This window comes from Staurois parvus, unplaced genomic scaffold (genome assembly GCF_062004578.1).
Source record: "Staurois parvus isolate SC_StPar_1 unplaced genomic scaffold, SC_StPar_1.0 ptg000154l, whole genome shotgun sequence".
NCBI lineage: Eukaryota > Metazoa > Chordata > Amphibia > Anura > Ranidae > Staurois > Staurois parvus.
In genome coordinates, this window is record NW_028317950.1 from 2,911,424 (window position 1) to 2,935,227 (window position 23,804).

At 44.3% G+C, this 23,804-nt stretch overlaps 1 protein-coding gene across 1 annotated transcript in view; it reads right to left on the reverse strand.

Annotated features, from left to right (window-relative positions):
* Nucleotides 1-22,481, reverse strand: part of HAUS7 (HAUS augmin like complex subunit 7) — a 217,336-nt gene extending 194,855 nt beyond the window's left edge. Inside the window, exon 1 of the mRNA XM_089674933.1 lies at nucleotides 22,419-22,481. The gene's annotated coding sequence lies outside the window, so the exon portion shown is untranslated. The remainder of the gene's footprint in view (nucleotides 1-22,418) is intronic.
* Nucleotides 22,482-23,804: the final 1,323 nt, after the last annotated feature.

Consider the following 23,804-nt stretch of genomic DNA (forward strand, 5'->3'; position numbering starts at 1 on the left):
TGTTTAGTGCGGCAGGAGGTATTGTAACTCCGCGGAGGACACGACTGTCCACCCAAAGTGTGGAGAGACTCACGTTTGTGAAAATGAATCAGGCGTGGATTAGTCTGGATTTCAAACCACCAGTTCCTGACACAACTGACTAAATCCGCCATGAATCATGCCCCAAACATGTGCCACTTTCAGGTCTCCTCACACTGCTGGTGGGTTCCATTTTGTCATAGGGTGCTGGCAGATTACGGGCCTCCCATTGCTGCTGCCAGGCCTGTAATCTGCCATGGGCCCCTGTACCGCCTCCTCATGCTGCTGCCAGGTCCAGAGTCTCTCATGGGTCCCTGTACGGCCTCCCATTGCTGCTGTCTCCATCGCCACACTCTGCCATGTGCCACTTTCAGGTCTCCTCACACTGCTGGTGTGTTCCATTTAGTCATAGGGTGCTGGCAGATTACGGGCCTCCCATTGCTGCTGCCAGGCCTGTAATCTGCCATGGGCCCCTGTACCGCCTCCTCATGCTGCTGCCAGGTCCACATTGTCTCATGGGTCCCTGTACGGCCTCCCATTGCTGCTGCCAGGCCTGTAATCTGCCATGGGCCCCTGTACCGCCTCCTCATGCTGCTGCCAGGTCCACAGTGTCTCATGGGTCCCTGTACGGCCTCCCATTGCTGCTGTCTCCATCGCCACACTCTTCCATGTGCCACTTTCAGGTCTCCTCACACTGCTGGTGTGTTCCATTTTTGTCATAGGGTGCTGGCAGATTACGGGCCTCCCATTGCTGCTGCCAGGCCTGTAATCTGCCATGGGCCCCTGTACCGCCTCCTCATGCTGCTGCCAGGTCCACAGTGTCTCATGGGTCCCTGTACGGCCTCCCATTGCTGCTGCCAGGCCTGTAATCTGCCATGGGCCCCTGTACCGCCTCCTCATGCTGCTGCCAGGTCCACAGTGTCTCATGGGTCCCTGTACGGCCTCCCATTGCTGCTGTCTCCATCGCCACACTCTGCCATGTGCCACTTTCAGGTCTCCTCACACTGCTGGTGGGTTCCATTTTTGTCATAGGGTGCTGTATGGCCTCCCATTGCTGCTGCCTCCACCGCCACACTGTGGCTCCACACTCTGGTTTTGGCCCCGTGACTGCCCAAATGAGTGAAGTGTGCGGTGATTCTAAGATCGACGGCACTCATCTGCATGTCATACTGACTGACAGTATTATTTCTCTTCCCCAGCAGACTCCAAGGGCATTTAAATTAAAGGTACAGTGTTCTGCACTAATATAAAGGCCCTCTGAAGCCTAGAAACACCCTTTTATAAGTTAAATTCGCAGCGAATATATTCGACTCGAATCAAATTTATTCCTCGAATTCGCCGAATCAGCCGAATCGAATTTTTGAATACTTCGCTCATCTCTAAATATCATATAGGACATTACTTATTCGAGGTACCCTTCCCAAACCCATCTTTTAGGCAGTTATTTTATCATTATCAATGTTATCAAAATGACTATACAGTATTTTATAAAAAAAAAATAAATGTTGCACTTTAGGGAAAGACTTAAAAAAAAGTTTCATTAAAAATTAATTTTAGTCATAAAAAATATATTAAATGCTATTTATTTTAATTAAAGTATATTTAACTAAATTGTATTGATTGTATTTAAAAATGAAGTTCATTAATTTAATTAAAAAGTGATTAAAACATTTAAAAAAAAAAAAAAAAAAAAAAAAAAAAAGGAAATAATAGAAAATCCAATTCAGTGGTCTCCAAACCTTTGCTTGCCTTTATCCGGCCATTAGGGCATTATTCCACCAACTGACACCAACAAATTGGACACCATTCTTCCCACTGACACCAAAGATGGAGCACGATTCGTCCCACTGACAAAAATGATGGGGCACTATTCCTCCCACTGATACCAATGATGGGGCATTATTCCTCCCACTGATACCAATGATGGGGCACTATTCCTACCGCTGATACCAATGATGGGGCACTATTCCTACCGCTGATACCAATGATGGGGCACTATTCCTCCCACTGATACCAATGATGGGGCACTATTCCTCCCACTGATACCAATGATGGGGCACTATTCCTCCCACTGATACTGATAATGGGGTACTATTCCTCCCACTGATACCTATGATAGGGCACCATTCCTCCCATTGACATCAATGATGGGGCACTATTCCTCCCACTGATACCAATGATGGGGCACTATTCCTTCCACTGATACCAATGATGGGGCACTATTCCTTCCACTGATACCAATGATGGGGCACTATTTCTCCCACTGATACCAATGATGGGGCACTATTCCTTTCACTGACACCAATGATGGGGCACTATTCCTTTCACTGATACCAATGATGGGGCACTATTCCTTTCACTGATACCAATGATGGGGCACTATTCCTCCCACTGATACCAATGATGGGGCACTATTCCGCCCACTGATACCAATGATGGTGCACTATTCCTCCAACTGATACCAATGATGGGGCACTATTCCTCCCACTGATACTGATAATGGGGTACTATTCCTCCCACTGATACCTATTATGGGGCACTATTCCTTTCACTGATACCAATGATGGGGCACTATTCCTCCCACTGATACCAATGATGGGGCACTATTCCTTCCACTGATACCAATGATGGGGCACTATTCCTTCCACTGATACCAATGATGGGGCACTATTCCTCCCACTGATACCAATGATGGGGCACTATTCCATTCACTGATACCAATGATGGGTGTCAGGGATCCCCTCGATCCCCGCCGCGATGGTCCCGGCGCAGGCGCACTGCACCGCCCTGCGCAGGGACACGGGCACTAGGTCCGGGCCGGCTGCGGCGTTCGAGTTTGCGCATGCGCAGTAGAAGCCGCGGCCGCCCGCTGGGCACCAATGGCAGCGCAGGGCGGGATATTTAAATGTCCCTGAGCTGTCATTTCGGTGCCTTCTGGTCTTACCTGTTTCCTGTGATTCTGAACCTGTGCCTTGTAAGTTATTTGACCCGGATTGTTCTTGACCTGCTGATTTCTCCTGCCCAGACACTTGCTTTGCCTGACTTCTCTTCCTGGATGCCCCTCATTAGATCTGACCTACTGTTGCTGACCTGGCGTGTGACCCGACGATTCTCTGCCCGCTCCATTGTACCTTACCGTCCTCTATGTTACCAACTCGGCCTGTCTGACTTCGCACTTGCTCAGCCATCCATCCATCCATCCCATCGGGGTCACCCGACCTCCTCACATCTGGCTCTCCCTGGTTGGAGCCCCTGGCGAACACCCCTACCACTGACAGGTGTGCTCAGTAGTGGCGACCTGGTCCCGGGGTACTACAAGTCCATCCCCACCATCAGGGGCCCTGGTGAACAAGTACCCTGGGGCTTAGACTCCGCGCTCTGGGCACGCCTGACCAGTGGAGTGCTAGTGGTGCCGCTCGGCGGTCCCTCACAGTGGGGCACTATTCCTTTCACTGATACCAATGATGGGGCACTATTCCTTTCACTGATACCAATGATGGGGCACTATTCCTCCCACTGATACCAATGATGGGGCACTATTCCTCCCACTGATACCAATGATGGGGCACTATTCCTCCCACTGATACCAAGATGGGGCACTATTCCTTTTACTGATACCAATGATGGGGCACCATTCCTACCATTGACATCAATGATGGGGCACTATTCCTTCCACTGATACCAAAGATGGGGCACTATTCCTCCCCTAATACCAATGATGAGGCACTATTCCTTCCACTGACGCCAGCGGTGGAGATTATTCTTCACACTAATACCATCCACTACCTCCTATTACCCACAGGTGATCTATAATTATTTTACCCCCCTGATCACTAAGTCTGAGGCATTTTCTACTCTCATTGGCCACAATCTAGCCATCCTAAAGACTGAAGGACAGTAAAGTGGCGATTTACTTAGAAAGTTTGGAGATCCCTGCCGTAATCCAACAACTGGAACACTGGAAACTTATTTCAATATTTAGCCCACTGACATTCAAAGTTGCTTTTCTTTCAGAATCTTGGCTCCTAAAGACAAAAAAAAAATCTCTATTTAAAATTTAGGGATCTGATATCTTTTTAAGGTAGCCTAACATTTTATCTGTTATCTGTTTGAAGTAGCCTTCCATCAACCCATCTTTAAGCACATAGATGTAATCAATACAACCAAAATTAATACATTATCAACCCTCGTCTGGTTATTGGGTAGGAACACATTAGTTCTGAATGATAAATTAATATGTCTCGCAAATTTGGCATATGTTGTACTTTTTTTAATCATTTCTGTATCTCACTGCTGCTGATCTCTTCCAGTCTCTTTCAACAGCTTCCTGTCTACATGCACTAGCTTCATCATCAGCTACACGTCATTGCTGCTGACCAGCTTCCTGACAGGGACAAAGATGGACCATGTCTGGCCTGTGCATTGTGTGTCAGCATAGCTGCTTGTAGTCTCCGCCAGGGACATATGTAACAGGTGACAATTCAAGAACACATTTGGGAGTAAGCTGTCACCCCATAGAAAAAGATGCCTGAACAAGGACTTTTATGGTAGGATCAACAAGTATGAGTTTAATAAAAGTTGAATATGTAAAAAGAGTGAAAACAACTTTTAAAATTACATGAATAAGTTAAAGCTCATATGAGATTTTAGGAATCAGGATCTAATCAATTTTAGGCCCATTTAGATCCATGTGCGTAGAAGTGCATTTTTCTGTGGCATTAGGTAGGTGTGTTATCATGCATCAAAGTGAGTTTCCTTTGAATGTTGTCATGCAATTGACTGAGATTGTGAGATGAACTCTTTAAACAATCTGAAATGGATGGCTTCCTGGGAAAGACAAATCAAAAGCCTACAGGATCGTGTGGAACATTTCAAACTATTTTAGACACTCAGAATTTGCTACATATTTTACTTGATGGGACTTTTTAAAGCTGTCATACAATGGTTCTTGTCCGTGTTACTAGTATGGATGAACTAGAGGTGGAATTGGGCTCCCTCTCTTCACTCCCACCCCCCCCCTCTCCACAACCCCCCCCTCCTTTTATTTCTTTTGTTTTCTACCCCTACTTCTTCCCTACTTATTCATTACTTAATTACTTACCCCTAAATCATTGTTTTGTTGTGTGAGGATGTAATTGGCCTTACAAACGTAAAGGCGCAACTGACTCTTTACAGAGTGGCCCTATATTTTAAGCCCCTTGGAGACTACTTTCTTATTTATAGTCACTATGACCTCATTGCTAGGTTCTTCATCTTTATGCCCACTGGGTCTGGTTATATTTGGTCCAGATATTAAAGTCACATTTGTTGTTATTCTTGGTGTTTGTGTTACCGTACTACTACTTCTGGAGTAGACTATTTGTGACTATTTATGCTGGCTAGTTATGGCAATATACACCTCATGAATTATTCCCTTGAAATGGATATGTTCTATCCTAAACCTTTTGTAAATGTAAAAGTTTATTAAAAAAACAGATTAAACATAAATGTTGACATGCATTCTGATACAAGTTGATGTGTTTTTAACGTGCTTTTGAATTTAGAATGGATAGGGCCAACAGCCATTGACCAAAGCTTTATAAAACATGTTGCCAGCGCATCAAAACACGTTATAACAATTTTGAGGTGCTTCCATTGATTTTTATAGGCCTCCCAAGTCACTTAAATGCAGAAAAAATGGACAAGTCGTGTTTTTCATAATGTACTGCAACAGTGTAAATAGACCCTTAGAGATCTTGTGCTTTGCCCGTATAGAGCAAAGAAATGTAAGCAACAGGTTCACCATACAGAGGCAAATGTGTATCTTTCTCTCTCTTCTGCACCACTCAGCCACCAAGAGTGAGAAGAGGGAACTGTGTGATTGTTAAAATGCCCAAGTTAGGACATGGGGCTTACACAGGGCTAAATACTACTCTAACCCCCCCCCCCCGCCCCACACACACACACACACACACACACACACACACACACACACACACACGCAAAACTGACAAAACCACAGCCAAAGCACCTACAATGGCCATGCGAGTATCAGAACTGGACCGCAGAGCAATAGAAAAAGGTGTCCTGGTCTGATGAATTCAAGAATGGTTTCAGTAACACAACAACGAGCTTAAGGTGTTGACTTGATCTCCAAATTGTACAGATCTCAATCAAACCAAGCATCTATGGGATGTGCTGGAAAAACAAGTCCGATTCATGGAGGCCCCACCTCCTCACAACTTACAGGACTTAAAGGATCTGCTACTGATGGCTTGGTGCCAGATACCACAGCATACCTTCAGAGGTTTAGTACAGTCCAGTTATGACGGCTATGGCAGATGATCATAATATTATGGCAGATCGGTGTATATGCAATATACAAGCTAATCATAACATCTAGGACTGTACTGTATGTGTGGCCTCTCTCTGATTGGGTACCCTGGGCCTAGGCCCACCTACAAGAGCTAGAGCAATCTGCCAGCTTTGCCCATCTTGAAAATGGCAGTAATGATGATCCAAATTTGATTTCCTACCACCTTTAATGTTCAAACACACCCCACCCTGGTTATGCTCACTGTGGTGCAGTAATCTGGGACATATATCTGTGCTGTAATGATCACACAATGCCATTCTCCCAGGAATGGGCTTACCAGACCAATCTGACACTCCTAGCCTAAGCAGTAACAGCTACAATGAGCTTCAAGTGTCCCTCAACTTTCCTCTCCCCTCTGTATACACAAATCAGCCTCAATATATGGCTGAAAATGTAGCAGAAAAGTTACACAGACGCTATACAATTACCGATCCATTTGCCAAGTTACAAAGTCATTTCTGGGAACGGCAAACATCCACTGATTGCTATTCTAAATAACACCATAATATTGTAACTTTCTGTGCCAAAGGGACTTGGCATCGGGCAAAGCTAACAGCAGTCTACAGGGACAGATTTCCTGTAAGTGTGGACAGGCTGGCTCATGAAACACTTTTCAGAATGTTTATGGGCCTTTGCTGCGTATTTTAAAGCTGTTGCGACACCTAAGACACTAATAGATGGCAAGCTCATTCAATTAAACTTTATTCACATACTGTCCATTAAAAAACATTGTTTCGCTGCTTTATTAATGTCCTTCCCCTTGTGCCAATCAAATCCCCATTTCCTGCAGAAAATAGGCCAGCAGTTGACTGCCTGAGTTTACTTCTTTCACACAGCACTATTGCGATTTATTTATTACAGGTGTTTATATAGCGATGATAATTACTGCAGCATTTACATAAAGCAAAACACAGAATTCTTGATGGCTGGGCGAATGCTTGTGACATTTGTCCACCAAATTTTAAAAAAATGGTCCCCTAGGTGTTGGGAGCCTCTTCTAGGGCTGGAGTCCCTAAATGTGTCTGCTATGCCAAAAAGTAATTCTGCTGAAAATGATCAAAATAGGTGGGAAAGGGGGCGTGGCCGACGATGGAAGGCTGAAGACGTGTCTCGCATGCCCTCCCGACCCACACAGGCTATCTACACTGCCTCTACACCTGTCATCTTCATGTCGGCACGCAGTGCTCCCTCTGCAGATTCGGTTGAGCCACAGCAGAGCTCCATACAGCAGTACCTGCTCCGTACAGCCTCCTCTGAAGCCCGGGCCGTCAGGGACAAGATGGCGCCAGGTCGTACACTGACTAAGCCATGGCCTACCTCTGCGGCGCCCCAGCTCTGTCTATGCCACTCCCCTAACCCCACTGCTTGCCCGGTCCAAGATACCTGCTGGAGATGGGGGTGCCATTCCGCCTCTGTATGCACCCCAGTGCGCTGGCACCCTTCCGTTTGTGAGATCGATCACCGGGGAGTCACCTGGCTCTGGGACCGCGGCCCTCCTCTCTGCCTTCCGGGTAGATTTCGACTCTTGGGCTTATAAACTGGAATCCTCTTTTCACCGGGAATTGGCTGCTTTGAAAAAACAGGTTTCGTCCTCCACTTCTGCCATTTCTGCCCTGTCTACCACCCAGGAGGACCACGCTTTGCGGATTTGGGCCTTGGAATCAGCCTCATCCTCACACTTTACGCGCCTTCGCCAACATCAGCTTTGTATAGAAGACGGTGAAAAATATAATTCGCAGAAACAACTGAAATCGGATCTGTAACCTACTGTCACTGCTATCCTTAACCACATATTGGGCAGAGAAGCTACCACACCCATAGAACTAAATCGAGTTCACAGAGTGGAGGGCCCTTTCAGTAACCTGATAGACCATCTGAGAGATGTCCTATGTCATGTGCATTATTATACCTTGAAAGAGGACATTATGCGCAAGGCCTGGCGGTTGGGCCCAGTGGATTTTGATGGCACCTCATTTCATCTCTCTACCTGGATTTATCCAAACCAGCTCTTTACAGGAGAAGAGTGGTCAGATCTTTACTGGATCTCATACGTCAAGCTGGGGGTTCTTACACTTGGGGACATCCATTCAGCATTCGAGACACCCGTGGTGACTGTAAATTTCTGTTTACTGACCCTGACAAACTGACTTTTTCCTGTTTCTGGAACATATCCAGTGGACATTCCCAATTCATTGGACCCACCAGATGATCAACGTCGCCTGCCCGGTACGACCTCCCTGCCGCAGCGCCGCCGATGCCCAAGATCCCGAGCTCGCTTTGCTGAAGTCGCACCCTCCCTACCTGGGACACCTGAAGACTGAGTTACACTCTTGCAGTGAGCCATGACCTCAGTCTTTCTCCCTAAGGGGTTCCCCATTTCTTTATTTTTTTTATTTTTTTCTCTCATGTGAACTGTTTGGATGTGTCTGAGGTTGGCCTTTCCCACTACAGTATATTTGCCTTGGGCGTGCAGCGGCCTCTACTGATACTACTGTTTTCCCCAATGGTATTGTCCCCACTTGGCCCATGAACCTTGGGGCGCCCTCCAGATCCTATACACCGGGGTCTTTTTGGCCCCCCTCTTTTGACCACTGGGCCCCAAAAGTCGAGTCAACTGCAATCGCCCACTGCTTAATACTCCTGGAGGGTGGCACTGAGGGGGGTCCGATTGGAGACATTTGAGGATGCTATTATCCCCTTTTTGCTACCCATCTGTCCCGAGGCCCTGCATCGCATAGTTGGAGATCCCTTCCCTGTGCCCTGCAGAACTACTCGGTTGACTGGTTTAGTTTATTTGTACTGTTTTATCTATACTCACCCATGTTTTGTTCTTTTGTGGTTTCAAGCATACTGCCATGTATGTGTTTTTTCTCTTCCTAGTATCTGACCAGGCTTTCCTATGGGTATCCCATACTGTGCGTAATATATGCCCATTGTTGAGTTGGGAACACATCTCAGACTATCCTGACTTGACCTCTCCTCCTCTGTAGGATAGGCAGAGCTATGTCTGTATCATGATATTTCACGTAGCGTCCTGCATTGCAGGCGCTTTAGTTTCCCCTGTGACATCTCTAATAAGTGTCCATTCCCTTTCTGATTTCTCCCCGGCTCTCCCTACCTCCTTCTCTTCTTTCACAGTTTGTTTTTCCCCTCCTCTTTTTTCTTTCTCCTTTCTTTTGTTCTCTTCCTTCTCCCCCCCCCTTTTTTTTCCTTTGTTTCTCTTTTCTCTCTCCCTCTTCTCTTTTCCCCCTTCTTTTTTTTCTCTCCCTTTTATTTTTCCCTCTGCCCTTTGGTTCGTCCTCCTCGCTCCACCTTGGCACACACTTTGGTATCCCACCCGACATTAAAATTCTGTTCCTACAATGTCAATGGTCTCAATGTTCCCTCTAAATGGGGTCAAACACTATACTAGATGCACAAACAAGGGGTCCAGGTGCTCCTATTACAGGAGATGCATTTTTGGTGCGGATCCACTTCTTCCTGCTCCAACAGATATTTTAACAGATGGTTCCATAGTACTCATCCGGACCATAAGGCCAGGGGTGTCTCAATCGCAATCCACTAAATGCTCCCCATCGAGCTCTTAGATCACATGTCTGACTCACAAGGGAGATATCTTTTTGTCAAATTTTTGCTCTGGGGTACTAAGTTCACGATCGCAAATTTTTATCTGCCTAATGTTGCTCAGGTTCTTACTACGCTCCAATTTCTGCAGATGCTATCTGGTTTCGCAGAGGGGAAAATCTTCTTCGGTGGAGACATCAATCTCACTCTTGACCCACAACTTGATTCGTCCACGTAATATTCTTCTATCTCCTTCTCCAGATTGCGGGCCCTGAAGTATGCCCTATACGATCTGGGATTGGTTGATGTGTGGAGGGTCCTGAATCCTAAAGCTCGGAACTACACTTATCTCTCTCCAATCTTATAGTCGTATTGACTACTTTTTGGTGGATCACAATTGTCTGGATTGGTCTCCAGAGTGCGACATAGACACCAGGGTGTGGTCTGACCACTCTCTGATCTATCTCACGATGACACCACCCTTTACCTCGGTTAAGGAGTGGACCTGGTGTTTAAATGACTCACTGTTGACAAATGAGGCCTGTGTCACTCACATTTCTGAGACCATCTCTAACTTTCTGCTAGACCACAATGCCAACACTACCTTTCTTCCCTTCCAATGTGAGGCTTTAAAATCAGTCTTGCGTGGGACTTTCATTCAACTGGGCTCTTGTCTGAAGAAGGAACGTTCTTCCTCTAGCAGTGGTACAGAAACTTCGACTTCTGGAGACGGCCCATAAAAACTCTTCTACATCGGAGGCCCTTGCAGATGTGGCCTTGACCCTCTCTCAACTCCAGGACCTATATGAAGCCTCCGCTCATACTTTTTCAGACAAAATAGCGCTACATCATTATAAATTCAACAACAAATGTGGTTTTTCTCTTGCTCGTTCACTCCACCCAAAACGTACGCACACCTTTATTCCCCATATTCAGGGGCCAACAGGAGAGGTGTTTTCCAAGCCTTCTGACATTGCTGACATTTTCACTACCTACTATCAGTCCTTATATAACATCCCATCCCCTATGGGGATTGGACCCGAATATGTCCCTAGCCGAGGAGAAGTGTTCGTATCAGCCACTGGTCTCCCAACCTTAGATGTTCACGTTTTTGGGGATCTTGAGTCGGATCTCTCGGAGGAGGAGTTGGCAAAGGCCATCGCCGCTACTCCATCAGGTAAGAGTCCGGGGCCTGACAGTTTTACACCCAAATTCTCTAAATTATTTTCATCCCTTCTTACTCCTTTTCTCACGAAAGTCTTTAATTCTTTGTCTATTGGTTTTCGCCTGAGACAGACCCTTGAAGCTGATATCACCCTGATTCCAAAGCCGGATAAAGACCCCTCTTTATGCTCTAACTACAGACCCATTTCATTGATAGGGGTGGACCTGCAGATTTTTGCCAAAGTGTTAGCAAATAGGTTACAGCCCCTCCTGCCTGACCTCATTCACAAAGTGTACTTTGTCACTGGACGTGAGGCGAGGTATAATACCTTGAAAGCACTTCTCTTAACGGAGTATGCTCACACCCATGGTATCCCCATGTGTCTTTTGGCGATAGATGCTGAAAAAGCATTTGATCGTGTAGACTGGCAATTTCTTTGCCTGACATTACAATAAATAGGGCTAGGCCCCCTATGTTAGACAGAATACTGTCCTTGTATTTTCCTCCATCTGCCAGAATCAAGATCAACGACTCTTTGTCCTCTGCTTTCCCTATCCAGAATGGCACCCGCCAAGGGTGTCCTCCTTCTCCTCTCTTCTGTGTTCTTACGATGGAACATCTAGTGACAGCCTTGCGCAATAACCCCAGTATCAGTGGGCTGGTAGTTGTTTCCTTGCATTTCAAATTGGATCTTATTGCTGATGACTTGCTCCCATTTGTGACACCACTGTTCGTTTCCCTTCCTTCAGTACTACAGGAATTCCACATCTTCGGCCGAATCAGCAATTTTAAGGTGAACTACACTAAATCAGACTTGTTGAATGTGTCCCTGGCATCGGGGAATCTACAGCGCATATCCTCGTCTTTCCCCTTCAAACTGGATCCTCTCATATTTGTTATCTAGGCATTCACATACCCATGGATTTGTCCCAACTTTATTCATTGAACTTTGTACCCCTCCTCAACCAGACTAAAGTGGATCTGTCTTCTTACGCTAGCAAGTATTTGTCCTGGTTGGGCAGAGTAAATACTTTAAAGATTGATGTGCTTCCCCGTCTCTTATACCTCTTTCAAACACTTCCTATATCCCTTCCAAACTCTTTCTTCTTTAAATTATGTCACCTTTTCTCCACTTTCATCTGGAAATCACATCGTCCTAGGATTAGTTGGAACACCCTCTCCCTCCCAAAATTAAGGGAGGGGTGGAAGCCCCCGATGTCTCCCTTTACTGCAAAGCAGCTGTTCTTGTTTGAATCCTCGACTGATTTCACAGCCGCTCCTCTAAACTTTGGGTCCAGTTGGAACAACACCTGTGTCCCATTGATCTCCAACCCTTACCCTGGATACCATATCTATACCATCCTAATCTCTCCACCCTTAGTGTTTTTACTAAACACGTCCTTCGCATATGGTATCGCGGAATGTCTTCTTACTGCATCTCCAAATACGTGGGGCCCATTACCTCATTCTTTGGGACGCCAGCTTTCCCCCCAGTTCTCTCTGCCCCCTCTTTCGCAATTTGGAATGACCATGATCACAGGATATTGTCCCAGGTTCTTTGTTCTGATCCTTCCTTGCTCCTGACGGTCCCCTCTGTATCCTCCTTCCCATCTTCGTTCTCCTGGTTTCAACGAAGACAGGTGGTATCCTACGTTTGTTCCTTTCCCTCTGTCTCTGACGTTTTTGCCCTGCTGACTGGCTTTGAACAACTCCTGCACCAACCTGATCCTCCCATCCATGTGGTTTCCCAAGTGTATTCAATCCTTCTTTGCGCATCATCCCCCAATCTTCCTCCTTATACCCATGCCTGGGAGGTAGATATACAACTTACCATCTCCCCAATAGATTGGCAAAAATGCTTCAACCTGACTCAGGAAAAAGGCTTCAAACTGCTAACCAAATGGTATAGATGCCCATTGCTTCTTCACCGCTTTGACCCTTCAATCCCCAACATTTGCTGGTGTTGTCAAAGCTCACGGGGTACCCTACTTCATATCTGATGGTCCTGTCCACCTATCCAGAAATACTGGCAATCTATTTTTTGACCTGTATTGTAAACTGATGACAACATCGGTTCTTCCTACCCCGGAGCTGGCTTTTCTTTCTCTACTACCTGGATCAATCAAATCAGTGAAATGAGATATCTTGAGACACCTGGTGGCTGCTACATGGGCAGTTATCCCCTGCCACTGGAAGTCCACTTCTGTGCCCTCCTTGGGAGAGTGGGTTAATGAGCTGGACTCTATCCATGACCTTGAACGTCTGTTGGTGTGGGAATCGGAAAAAATGCATCTGTTCTCTTCTATCTGGACCCCTTGGACCTTGTTCCGCTACTCCTGCAAATTCCACTCCTGGGTTGCCGGTGGAGCTGACCCCCTCTGGTGTAGCCATGGTGGAGTGGTCCCCCTAATTTTTTCTTATTGCTCCGTACTAGTCCCCCCTTTTTTTCCTCCCTTTTATTCTTCCCCCTTCTTTCTCCTTCTCTTCCTCCTCGACACGCCCTCTGTTAGTTGACCATTTCTTCCTATCTTTATATTATTGAATATATTCTGAAATGTGTTCCCGCATTATACAACACTTGCCCCCTAGGCCTTGGTGCCCAAAACTATGCCTTTGTTACTGTTGTGGTTACTCTCTATGTTGGACTGATATACATTTCTCTCATCTTTTGCCAATCTGACTCAATGTATCATATACTTTTATGCACTTTATGCAAATTCAGACTGAACAAAAATAGGTGGGAAAGCAGTTATAAGTCAAGGTTGCTACTGGAGGTTCCAGTCAGGGAAAGCTGCTACAAGTCACAGTTGCTACTGGAGGTTCAAAAAGCCCTTGTCAACTTTTTTGCCCCAAAGGAACCCAGAAGCATTTCTCATGTTTTGGGGCAATCTTTACTAAAACCAATTAGACAAGAGCTGATGCCAAAAGTGGCCTATACATTGCTGGTCAGTAGGAACAACACAACCCTTGCAGTGGTGGTTGGAACACTACCCTTCCAGACATATAAAAAGATAATTGGTGCCATGCTGCTGGATTTGCCAAATGGTGTTGGTCCTCTGATCTCCCATTTAATTGTGCCTACATAGTCAAATCAGCCACAGCTCGAGAAACACCTAGCAAACTCTGAAGGAACTCTATGGTTCCATGTACGCTGGTTGAGAATGGCTTTTGTAAACAATGCAAGTGTCAGGGCCTGGACCTGAACCCGGGAAATCTGCGGTGTCTGGCAGTAACTCTTCTCACTGAACAGCCTGAGATGCTGGACAGCTCCTTTCCTGATTGCTTAGATAACCTTGTCTTATTTCTCGTGACTTTTGAACACTTTGCTCCTCCTATGAACTTCCTGACTTATTTCTGCACTTCCTGTTTGCCAGATTATTGTGCTCTCTCCACCCAATATCTCGCTCCTGTCACTCCTGCTGCCGTCCATATCTTCGCTACCATTCATAACTGACCTTTGGATTGTTCCTTGACGAAGTTTCTCCTCGATCCCAACCTGCAACCACTTATTACCAACCCTTGGCTTGTTTACGACTAAGATTTTGCTCTTAAACTTGATCCTAACCTGCTTTATCTGCTACGGGGCACCCCGGCTTGCTCACCTCCTGGTGGGGCAGACCTGAGGTGCAGGACCTGGTACTAACATGCAGCAAGACCCATCTCCACCACCAGGAGCTCTGGTGAACACCAGTTAGTACTTAGACCCCGCACCTCGGGTGAGCCTGTGTCATCCACCAGAGTGACCTGCTTGTTCACTTATCCAGCTGGCTGGTTGGTTACTGCTATAGCTACTGGTCTCCAAGCCGACCCCTGACCATGACAGAAAACATGTTAAAGAGAGTTTGCAAGTGCAGAGGCTAAAAAGTTTATGTACCCCTGGATAGGGAAGATCTTTCTATTTCTGTTGATGATCACTACAAATAAATAAGAAGCTGTTAAACCGATACTATGGTTGAATTACACCTGTCAATAATCTGTCAATAATTCTGAAACAAGTACTAAAACTGGTGTGCTTTGGATTTGTATACTTATCATACATTTTTGTATCTGGTTATTATCCACTTGCTCTCCAGAGGATTTAGCCCCCTTCCTGACCAGGCCATTTTTTGCGATATGGCGCTGCATTACTTTAACCTTCATGGCAGTATTCCCAAATGTAGCTCGGGGTTAACTTTCAGTACCAAAAGTGGTAACCCAAGCTACACTCCGGAATACCCTGCAGCGTTGCTCAGGGATTCCTTCCAGCACTTACCTTGTTCTGCGCTCCCGCGATGTCCCCCCTGCAGCGTCCCCGGCCATCTCCCCCGGCCGATGCCGGCATCCGTCTTCCGGGTTCCGGTCCCTGCGAGTATTGGAATGTACAGGCCATATGGGGGACGGAACCGGCGGGAAATTCAAAAAGTTTAAAAGTGACACTCAATACACTAAAATCCCATAGTAAAACATTACTGTATCAAACCATTTCACATACATTTTGTCCCGAGTGCTTTGTTCTGTGCCCTGCCTGCATTTTTACTGTTCTTTCTGCCTGGAAACTGAGATACGTCCATGGAGTCCAAAAAGCGTCTCTTTAGGTCAAAAGCGGTTTTAGACCAGCTAGAGAACAGCGATAGTAAATTAGAACCACTTGCAGAATTGAGTGATGATTCATGGGGGAATTCGTCATCAGACACCGATAACGATTTTGCGACTAAGCTCAGTGATGTGCAAACTTGGCACTATATTTAAAATTTCAGTGTTTTTGGTTTGATTATATTAATGAATTACATTTATTATTATATTATTTTTTATGATTATTTATTATATTATAATGTATGATTTCGTGTTCCAAATTTTATCATACCCGGGATATTTACTAGACTCTTGTTCGGACAGATTTCAGTGAGTTATTCCTAAGAATTACATGCCTACAATAAAAAAACGACATATTTCCATGCAAAAAAATGTACCGCTTTGAAAACAGAAATACTGACATAATCAGACCGCTAGGGAGGTTAATTGACAATTGCGCGGTCATGCAATGCTGTACATGAATTAAATGTATGTAATTTTTCCCCCACAAATAGAGCTTTCTTTTGGTGGTATTTACTCACCTCTGTGTTTTTTTTTTTTGTGCTATAAACAAAAAAAAGACTGACAAGTTTGAAAAAAAACTAAACAATATTTTTGACTTTTTGCTATAAAACATATCCACTAAAATAAAATAAAAAAATCAAACATCATAAATTTATGCCAAAATGTATTCTGCTCCATGTCTTTGCTAAACAGAATCCCAATAATTTTATATTAATTGGTTTACGTGAAAGTTATAGCGTCTCCAAATGGAATATACTGGAAATTAAATTTTTTTTTTTACTAGTAATGGCGGCAATCAGCGACTTATAGCGGGACTGCGGTGGACATTCTGACACTGGGTGGGAACTAACTGCCACTGACATCCCCAGTGACACTAATACAGTGATCAATGCTAATAAAAAGCACTGACACTGTACTAATGGCACTGGGCAGGAAGGGGTTAACATGAGGGGCAATCAAAGGGTTAACTGTGTGCTGTGTGTTTTTACATTGTGTGCTGTTTTAATTGGGAGACATGCTGCTTTGTATCTCTCTGCTGTGCAGAGAGATATAAAGCAGCATGTTCATGCTGACAGAAGAAAGACCTGTGTTGTTTACACACAGGTCTCTCCCCTGTCAGCTTTGCTGACGATCGCTACGTGCCAGCCGGGAATCGCCAGCCAGGACTCCAATATCTGCGTGGCAGGGCGGTACGCATGCGCCCACTACCCGGAAATTGAAAATCACGTATATATATATATATACACACACACACACGTGATTTTGCACAGCTGTGCTGCCCTGTAGCCGTACTTCTGCTATAGGGCAGAGGGCAAGTGGTTATGGTCAGCGATATAAAACATTTAGAAACATTTTTAATTAGATACATACAAAACATGGCATATTTTTCTTTCTGCTTTTGATCCAGCAGGTGGTTCTTTACGATCCTTTCTGCATGTTTGATGAAAACTACTTTTTATGTAGATGAATGACTTATTCCAAAGCCTCATCCCTTAATTCCAAGTTTCAGTAAGACTAAAACTGAAGCGTGCAAAATATGGTGTCGCTGTGCATGGTAACCAATCAGCTTCTAGGTTTTATAATCAAAGCTTAATTGAAGATAGAAGCTGACTGACTACTATGCACAGCTGCACCAGATTCTGAGTGCACCAGTTTTAGTAAATCTCCTCCAGAGTCTTACACGCACCTCTGCTGTACTGTCTCTTTAGCTGTCCCAAAGTGCTCAGGGAGTCCTTTATCTATCATGACCTTTTTATTTGTACAACAAAGATTGTTTATGTAAATACTGTTGTTTTATTTGTAAAACAACACATGGAAAACAACACTTTAAATCCTATAGATGTACACTTTTTCTAAAACCATTATGTTTATCATATTTGCCCTGATGACCACTGCCTCTGGGACTAAAGTGAGGGAACATCCAAAATTATGAGGGCAATCATCCAGCGGGGGGGTTCTAGTTCAAGTAACAACTGTCTATAAAAGTGATCAACCTCACTTTGGAGAGATTTCCTTTCACTCCTTGATGTGTCTACAGAAGAATGGGACACAGCTGGCAAAGAAAACTGTCAGGGTTTTTTTTTTTTGGCTTAAACTATTCCTTACCTTTATCCAAAATTAAATAAAAGTGTGACATTAGATATATTTTAAAGGTTAACCAAGAACAAAAATGTAATACAGAGAAAACTAAAAACTGCCGTGTTAAAGTTATTGCCAGAAGTCGCCACATGTTGTTTTTAGTTCTGCCCATTGTTCTATTTCCAGAAAAAAATGTATACAGTTAGGCCCCATGTACACGAGACACTTCTGAACGATGGAAACTGTAGGAACGATGGAAAACGTAGGTTAAAAAACGTCTGTTTAGCCACGTTTGCATAACGCGTTTATGTGCGTTCATGTGCAATTGCATTTAGAAGCGTTTTTTAAAGATAAGCACAGGAGAACCTCCCAAATGCCCAGAATGCACTGAAAAGTGGTGAATTATTAAGTATTTCAGACTGTTCAGAGAAATACAGAAAGTAGAAGCAGAGACAGCAGTAGGTGTTGAGATTAGCTTAGGTGTGAGTTGCTCATCAACATTTCTTTTGTTTCCAAGGGTGGGAAAGGTGTCTGGTGGAGTGAGTCATGAAGGTCACCTGGCAGGGGGTCCTCATGATGAATTTGAGGGGTGAATGGTCATTGACATATCTTTTATTTTCAAGGCTGGGAGAGGTCTGAGGTGCGATTTGGTCATTATAATGTGTGACAAGCTTGGTAGGAACATCCTGTGTTCAGTGTTTTGTCCATCTGAGTACCTTGAAAATGCTTTGCATGCATTTTTCATTATGAAAAAAGGCTCTGGACAGCATCGGGAACTGGAAGAGTTAAAAAAAATTTCAAACGCTAACGCGATTTGCCGCGTTTCAAAGCATTTTACATTTGAAACGCTGATAAAATCGACTGCTGAACGCAAGTTTTCTGTGTTCAAAAAAATGACTGTAAACTCAAATGCCTGTAAACGACTGTAAACGAAGATGTGTACATGGACACATAGGAAAACATACAGGAGAGTTCAGGGGCTGCTGAAAAAAATGCAGAAAAGCTCCTAAACGTGAGTTTATCAGCTGCAGTGTACATGAGCCCTGAGAAAGCTGAACTGGAAAAAGAAACCAGTTTGATGCACTGGGGTTGATTTACTAAAACTGGAGAGTGCAAAATCTGGTGCAGCTGTTGCATGGCAGCCAATCAGCTTCTAACTTCAACTTGTTCAATTAAGCTTTGACAATAAAACCTGGAAGCTGATTGGTTTCTGTGCACAGCTGCACCTGATTTTGTGCTCTCCAGTTTTAGTAAAGCAACCCCACTGTATGCTTTAGCACTCCTAGAAAACCATATTGTGCTTCTGACCTGCATATGCATAGTCGCATAATGCATAGGCGTTTTTACCGCGCTTTTGCAGTGCTTCCTGAGTGTTTTTACATGACACATGACTTAAAAACTGTACCAAAAATGCTTCTCAGAGGTGTTTTTCAGGCACTTCCATTGATTTCAATAGGAAGAGGTGTTTTTGGGGCAGGTTTTTAACTGAACAAACATGCTCCAAAGATGCTGCAAGCAGGAGTTTTTACACCGCAACGCCCAGTGTGAAAACATACATAGAAATACATAAGGAAGCATTTTTCTTGAGCTTTTCAGGTACTTTTTTTTTATGCAAAAACGCTGCAAAAACTCCTCATTGTGAAAGTAGCTTTAAAGAGTACCTACACTTTTGCTGAGAAAAAACAATCCCTTATTGGTATTGATTATAATCAATGTGCATTAGAAAAATTTTGGCAAACTTTATAGCAGAATCCTACCTGAATAAAAAAGTTGTTTGTTCCACTATGTTCTTTGCAGACTGATTCCTGAATGGGAAGGTCTGGTTCATTATAATCACCCGGTGCACTGTGTGTTCTAATGAGGAAAGCTGAAGGGTCTGCATACCTTTGGAATCACTTAACCCTTAGGGCGTAGCTCACTAAAAATGAAATTCCTATTGTGGATGATGCCTAAAATTATACTTGTGTGCTAGTGTAGATGCCTTAGAAACTCATTGATCCCATCATGCAAGTAGGAAATTACATTTTTTGGGGCACTCCCTACACCTACTAGTTACAGAATGCCTCCAGGTTGCCATATTGCATTACATTTTTTGACCATTCTAGAAAATGACAGTGGCTTCAGATTGTACTGGGGAGGACATTTAGAATTTTAAAATGTTAATTATTTTAAACATTAAATTACAAAATGCTTAGTGTGACACTTTTTTGTGCCATTTTTCTGGGGAAGTCGAGTACCCCTTTAAGAGTAATCAAGAAAAATTTTAGACACACTTGATACAAAATATTGTAAAAGTTGCCAGATTCAGAGAAGTGGGTTGTGTGCTGGGGCGGACTGACAACTCATGGGGCCCCCGTGTCCTCGCCCATACCCAAAAAAGCCTATGAAAAAGCCAATGAAAGGTACCAGGGGCATCTCATGGGGCCCCCTACTGACCCTGGGCCCTCGGGCATTGCCTGAGTTTTCAAATGGTCAGTCCACCCCTGGTTGTGTGTTAACACCTTCAGCCAAAAGGGCATTGTCAGGGTCCGCCACGGCGTCCGATCCGGCGCATGCGCAGTTTGCCGGCTCGAGCCGGGATATGGGCGCTAGGTCCTGGCTGACCGCGGCAGAGGGGAACTCGCGCATGTGCACTAGGTGCCACGGGTGCGCGCCGGGCACCAATGACAGCGCAGGGCGCGGTATTTAAAGATGCCCTGCGCTGACACTGGTTGCCGTTAGGTCTTCCCTGTGTTCCCTTGCTCTGTTCCTGTGTACTATTGCCTGATTACTGACCCGGATTGCCTCTGACTTGCTGCCTTCTCCTACCCTGACCCCTGGCTTGCCTGACCTCTCTTTTGGATTACCCCTATTGGATTGAAAACTCTGGTATTGACCCTGCGTCTGACCCGACTCTCCACTGCCTGCCGCCTTGTACCTCGCTGCTCCCACGGTAACGACCTGGCCTGTCTGACCACGAAACATCCTTCCATCCATCCATCCGGCTCGGGCCTGTTGGCCTCTTCACATCAGGCTCTCCTCTTGTAGATATCCCCTGCAGACCCCTCTTCCACGGGTGGGAGTGCTCAGAGGTCGTGACCTGGTCCTGGTCTGCTCCAAGTCCATCCCCACCATCAGGGGCCCTGGTGAACAAGTAGACTGGGACTTAGACTCCACGCTCTGGGAAATCCTGTCCGGTGGACTGCCAGAGGTACCCCTAGGTGGATCTTAACAGGCATTCACCAAAGGCCATTAAAGCGTATAAATTAAAGTGGTTGTAAACCCTTACATATACCTAGTGAAGGGACTGGCCTCAGGTGATACAGAGAGATGAAACAAATCCTCTTACATAAGTTGTACCTGTGTATCTATAGCAGTCTTTCCCCTACATTCATTCAAAGTGCAGAATTTACACAGGATCTCTCAGTTTAAAAAGCATGGGGCGGAGAGCTGAAGTTACATCAGTGAGGAGAGCTCTGAGCGCTGACTGGAGGGAAGAGACACACCCCTTTCACACAGCACATAGAAACAGAGTTGAGGCTGTCAATCACAAACGGTTTTGTTCGATGTCACCATTTTTCTCTTGGTGTCAGGAAAACATGTGAGAAGTAACTCATGCTGATAGCAAAATAAGGCAGCAGACAGAAATGACACTTAGGGTTCGATTTACTAAAGGCAAATAGACTGTGCACTCTGCAAGTGCAGTTGCTCCAGAACTTAGTAAATGCGGTAAAACTCCACTTTGCAAAGAATAACCAATCACGTGCAAGGAAAATTTAAAAAAAAGCATTTTTGCTTGCACGTGATTGGATGATGGAAGTCAGCAGAGCTACTTCTCATTTACTAAGCACTGGAGCTACTGCACTTGCATAGTGCACAGTCATTTTGCCTTTAGTGAATCAAGCCCTTAGTGCTCTGGATTGAGACAAGTACACAATATAGATATGCTTTGTTCATATTTCATATCTGAGGTTTACAATCACTAATGCAGGTCATAGACGGTCCGTTTATTGGCCAATTTTTTGTCTTCCGAAAAACGAAACATTGGTCGTTCTGTTGCCACCAATGATTGTGAAAATCGTCCATTTTTCGCAAATTTTCCAGCATGACCGATAAAAGAAATGAGGAGGAACCGCGGAAATCGGCCAATGCCATTGCCCCACTAACAGTGCGAAAATCGTCCGATTATTCTTTCAGACGCAAAATCGGCCGATAAACGAACCATCTATGGTCTGCATAACTCGGTCAATTTCTTTTAGCTCTTTTTGTGAGATATTTGGACATAAGTTCATGAGTCTGCATACCTGCTCTGGTCATTATATGGCCAACAAGAAAGTGAGGGACACAAAACTCCCAGATGCTCAGGAATTATCAAGACAGGAGCAGAGCAATCAGATTCCATTACAAAAATAAAATATAATTTTTGGAACGACTAACCATTGATTAAAGGTGAACTACAGTAAATGGATAACCAAAAAAAACTCTCTCTTTAAACAATGAATGTCCCAAAAACAAAAACGATTCTACTTTTTTACTGATGTCTGGCCAGCTTTCCTTGTGTGTATGGCCAGCTTTCCTCGTGTGTACAATGGTTTTTTCGACTCAGCATTTTGTTCTATAACCCAGCAGACAATGTAATCTAAACACCAGCCGCTTGTTGACCAATTGCATTGTGAGTCTTACCTGCTGAACTGAGTTCCTTGGTGATGTTTGACATTGGGTTCTTGCTGAGACTGTGATCCATGGTTGAGCCTGGGCACCATTCCTAAAAGGAAGGAACAATTACTGGCAGAAGATGTATACCCCCTAATTTGCAAAATATACAGCTGAAAAAAAAAAAATCACAGAACACATTTAAATTTGTTTATTCTAGTATATTTGTAGCTCTGTATTTCATAAGGATACTGCTCAGCAAAATAAACTATGCAAACCCATAGAAAGAAAGAGATGGCTCTAAAGTTGGCAAGAGGGATCCACAGCCATGCCCGAAAATATTGGCAGTCCTGCATTTCTGTCATACTGTATAATGCACCACTTTGCCCAGAAAATTGTTGCATATACAAATGTTTCGCCATTCTCATGTTTATTTCTTTTGTTTGTATTGGTATGACACAAAAAAGTAGAGAAACAAAATGCCAAATCTGACACATTCCACGCAAATCTCCAAAAATGGACTGGACAAAATTATTGGCACCTTCTCACAATTGTAAGAAATAATTGCATATCAAGTTTGTGATGCTCCTGTAAATTTTAATTAAACTAACCTGTATCAATTAACAGGTGTTGACAATATAGAAATCACACTAACAACCAGTCAAAATGGTGAAATATTGACTCAACCTTTGTGGTGTGTCTCTCTGTGTGCCACATGGAGCATGGAGAAGAGAAAGAACAGCAAAGAATTGTCTGAGTATTAGAGAACAAAAATTGTGGAAAAGCATGGACAATCTTAAGGTTACATGTTCATCTCCAGAGTTCCTAATAATCCTGTGTCCACTGTGCGCAGCATTGTCAAGAAATCTACAGCGCATGGCACTGTAGCTAATCTCCCTGGATGTGGACGAAAGAGAAAAATTGATCAAAGATTGCAACAAAGGATTGTTTGAATGGTGGATAAAGAACCTTGATCAACTTTCAGACAATTCAAGCCAGGGGCGGACTGACAACTCATGGGGCCCCCGGGCAATAGGGGATCATGGGGCCCCTGTGTCCTTGCCCAAACTCTATTTATTTTTATTCAGGTATATGCTTTTTGTCATTGATGTTTCACATTTATACACCTTTTTAGAATCATCTATTAATGTGGATACACTTTCATCTGGGGTGGTTACCCAGGAAGGCCATATATCCATCCTTCAATGATGGTCAAGCTTTTGAGAAGGTAATGATTTAAATATACACTTGCTATGTTGTCTGCTGGGCTGACCTATTTGCCCAGTATATTTACCCTGTTTTAGTTCCACCTACTATGATCTCTCTTTTTTGGTTTTTCCATTTCAGGAAGTCATTCTACTTATTGTGATTATTACCATAATGGTCCTTGAAGAATGATGCTGATTTTGTATGGAA